The sequence below is a fragment of the Cariama cristata genome, unplaced genomic scaffold, assembly GCF_000690535.1.
Source record: "Cariama cristata isolate BGI_N322 unplaced genomic scaffold, ASM69053v1 scaffold19126, whole genome shotgun sequence".
In the NCBI taxonomy this organism is placed as follows: domain Eukaryota; kingdom Metazoa; phylum Chordata; class Aves; order Cariamiformes; family Cariamidae; genus Cariama; species Cariama cristata.
Genome location: NW_009623005.1, coordinates 39,397 through 43,775, shown reverse-complemented (window position 1 = coordinate 43,775; position 4,379 = coordinate 39,397).

Genomic DNA, 4,379 nt, shown 5'->3' with positions numbered 1-4,379 from the left:
TATTCCACCATTGACAGATTCCTTTGATGAAACGTTTGTTACTGCAATGCCAGAAATTGCTTTTCCCTTTGCACTGTCCCGAGTCACAGACTGACCTATCAGTCAAATCCCCAAAGCTCTGTTATCTACACAAGGGAAGCACCATCTTGCACAAACCCCATAGTGCTTCAAAGCAATAGGACACAGCACCACGAGACAATTCAGCAATGTTAGGAATAAGGGCAGAACTGAATTAAAGGAGAAGAATAAGGAATGGATTGCATTTTTATAAAGGAAAGGAAGATGAAATATTTAGGCATGGGGGGAATAAATACTTCTTTCATCTCTTATAAGCCACTGTAAAGGAAAGGAGGATAAGTTTGCATTCATTTATTTTGAAAATTAAATATTGTAAGCAGTGCTTAAAGCATGTGCCGCCATCGTGCGTTCGGAAAGAAAAAACACAAGGTAAGAGAAGGAACTGACCCAAACACCTTCGTGGGTGGGTGAGAACACCTCTGCTTTGCAACATCTTCAAGCCATCATACAACATCAGCTACTCCTAGGTATTAGTGTTTGGTTCTGACTGCTCCAAGCAGCTCAGCTCATTTGCCCAAATAAGCTCCAAAATATCCCTGTAAAAAGCAGATTTGTTCCTGACAACACTGCATATGCTTCTTCAAGTGTACTTACTGTCATGCAACAAAATGCTCCCCTTAAATAGGTACTGAGATAATCAAACAAAAGGATAGAGAGAATAGGAGCAAAAAAAAAAACCCAACCCCAAAACACAGCTAGTCTAAATCAAGCTACTCAAACCAGCTCAAACTTGCCCTCTCCTGTCTTCCCCATCCTGGTTCAGACCTGGGAAAAAGGCCCAGGTGGGGAAGAAACCCCTGCTGTGCCTGTTTTCTAGCTTTCCTCCCACTGCCACCACCTACCATCCTTGTCATGAGAAACTGCTCGTGGATTATCAGATTGCTCTCAAAACCTCAGTTCAGAGTCACCCTTTGGCATAAACACCCCTCGGTATTGTGATGGCAGAGCCACAGTTCTGCAGGCAGAGGTATACAAATGCTGGGAATTAGCAGTGTGAGACTCTTGAAACACAGGATCTGAGTATGCTTTTGGTGCCTTTCCTTAGTAATCCCCTGATCCAGAGTGTCATTGCCCTTAAAGGGAACTTGGTCATTATAGCAGATTTTCCAAACAATTATAAAAGGTTTCTTGCAACAAGATGGACAACTGAGTAGCTGTTACACAAGAAGGCCAAACTACTGATGTCTTCATAATTGAGTAGTTGATCAGGAATACTGCTAGCAGAGACAATCTGAAAGACCATCAGCTTCCCATGAAAAGCTGATGTGAAACTGGCTGACCTTCAAAGCAGACACAGATGAAGTGGTTAAAACTAAAAAAAACCCAAACACCTGTTAAAGTGTAAACCTAAGCCAAGTTATTTCTCCTTTGAGCTTTACAAGAACAAAGCTCTTTTTGCTCCCCACTTTCACACCTCTTAGAAAGTTATTTAATTCCAAAATTGAAACCAGTGGTGCTTTGCTTGGACCCACATAACATTGCTCTGCCAGATGGCAGGTTTTCTTTTTCCTTTTCTAATGAAGCAGAGGCACAGTCCTGAGCACCTGTGAGCTTCCATCCCATTGCTCTACTCATGCAGAAACTCAAGCACTTTTGCAGTTTACTGGATACTCAAAGGACAAGATCAGCTGGCATAGCTCTTTCCAGGGAAGCAGGAGCTAAATGTCAGCAAAGTCTTTTTTGTTAACAAAGCTGCATGCTCAGGATAGAAGTCTGGGAGATAATTTGTGTCAATGATGTTTGGAGAGAGATCAATTATTTATTAACATCAACTAATTGCTAAGGGTTCTTTTGAGAAAGTGTCTGTTCCTTAAACAGTTCAACAGAAAAAAGCTGAAGCACATGAAAATCCTAATGAAGAGCTGGCCATTGTTGGCTGCTTTCCACACATGTTAGGATGTTGAGTCATGAATTTCCAATGAACTTAAATGATGTGACAGCTATAGCAATATCGGATGATAGATACATTTCTGTGCTATCTCCTGGGATTAAAAAGGATCCAGTGGTGAGTTTGGAAAAGTAGAGTAAGGACCATGCTGAACTGGAGCAGGCATCTGGCTGTCCTGAGGTTGTAACTCGGACGAAGGGAGGTGGGCCAGAAGCACCCGAGAGGTTCACCCTGCACATTGCACAGCATAGGCAACTATTTCCTACTTGTGAGATTATCCAGAGATGAGGTGTAGAGGGAGAATAGAAGAGAATGAAGGACAGAATCCTCTAGGAAACCTAAAAAAAAGGCAGGGAGGAAGGTGTATTCTGAAAAAAGGACTAGACATATCAGGAAAATCAGGAGACTATGGAGTTCTGGCCAAGACAAGACAGAACTTTGGACTGGGGATTAACCCAGAGAAGGAGAACCGCTAAGTACAACACCACAACTTCTGAGAAAGAAATCACACGTGCATGGGAGAAAGGCAATGGCATTCTTGCTAGGTATACACATAACCATGAAAATGGTATGGGATGAAAAGCAGAGCCTGGAGTTGTCAGGCCGGACCATGCAACATGAGGAAGGAGCAAAAATGCAAGATAAATCATTGAGGTCACAGAGGGCAAGAGGAGGAGACTGCAAAAAAAAAACAAAACAGAGGAACTCGAGCTGACATTGGGGATCTTGACTCAGCCAACTTCTCCATCAACAACCAGTGGATGGAGAAAGGGTGTGGGGTGCACAGAGGTGTGTGAAGCAGGAGCAAGGGAGGTGAAAATGGACATTGTCAAGGGCAGGCACAGTGCCTGGAGGACTGGCATCTGAGGAGGCTGTGAGGGATGAAGACTTTTCTAGAGATAAAGTAAAGATTTCAGAGACAGGAAAGGAAAAGTTAGGGGAAAAGTAAAGAAAATGAAGCAGGAAATGAATTAAATGAGAGGCAGTTTGGCAGAAATAGCAGTGGAAACAAGCGTGGGAGACAAAGATAAAGGTGATCTGCCTGCATAAAAAAAAAAAAAAGGTCTCCAGAACTGAGAAGGAGAAGACAACAAAATTACTGGTGAAAGAAATTAGAAGAGAGAGGGGATTTTATGAAGACTGAGGGCGGGAGGATGGGGGAAAAAAGCCACATGAGAGTGAGAGGAGGAAAGCAGAAAGCCAAGACATTTTTATTGTCAGGAGAGTTGCACAGAGGGCAGAAGCGATGCACAGGGCTGTTGTGCTCATGCAGATAGACGAAAATCAGAAGCATTTCTGGGTTTGGTTAACAGAAACAGGCACCTTCCCTTGGAAACCAGCACTGAGGTGTAGCTGGGGGTGCCGGCAGGGATAGAGCCACCAGCAGCCCTCACCACAGACACCCAGCCGCTTCCTCTCTGCCACAGGGCTCTGCCAACTTGGCACTGCCAAAATGGCTGCCAGGCCCTTCCGCCCCAACTGAACTCCTCTCAGGGGAGCACGGCTGCTGCCAGCTTACAGCAGCGTGAAGACGAAATGCTCCGCACTGGTGCTTATAGCACCTGCAGGGAAGCATGGCCGGCTGGGGCCGGGGGGACATGCTGCCTGCTCACCCCACCTGTGCCTGAGGGAGGGCGAGCGACACGGCTCTGTGCTTCCCTGTTATCACTTCTTTTTGTTCATCCTACACAGGAGAAAAATGCACACCAAAAAAAAAGAAAAAAATAATGACAGTGGAAACACCCCAAGAGGGATATCTGATGAAGAGCAAGTGCTTGCCTCAGCATCCACCCTGTGAAGCAATGGCCTGCGGGTTCCCTCACATGCCCTGCAAGGCCTCAAGGCCCTGGAGCACAGTCACAGCTCCCAGGGCCAAGAGGTGCCGGACGGCAAACCCTCCCGGAATGGTGCCCTGCTCCTGGATGTACAAGGAGAGCAATGGCGACTCATCTCTGGCTGCTGGAGGCAGGCTCTCCGACACCATCTCCTCCGTCTCCACAGCTAACGGCACTGTTTGTCCTCCTTGGCCGCCATTTTCTGTGAGGCACCCCCAGAGCCGGGGGCCCGGGCAGCATGGGGGCCCTGCGCTGCACCACCGAAAGGGGAGATCTTGGTATTGGTGCCCATCCAGCTATATTTTTAATTAAAGAAAAAAAAACAGCAGCTGCACAGACAAAGATAAAAGGGGAGAATGAAGCAACAGGAAGATGAAGAGCTCGCTGAGGTGAATCTTTGCTTAAAGCCTTCTGACATGTATCTACTGCTAAAATAAAGTTCAGTTTGATAGAATTGTCCATCAGACCAAAAGCGTTTAAAGTGCTTTGTACCAAAAGTTTGTAAGTTTTTTTTTCCAAAGAAACATCTTTTCCTGCTTTCTAATTTTCTCAATAACAGTGAAATAATCTTCTGCTTT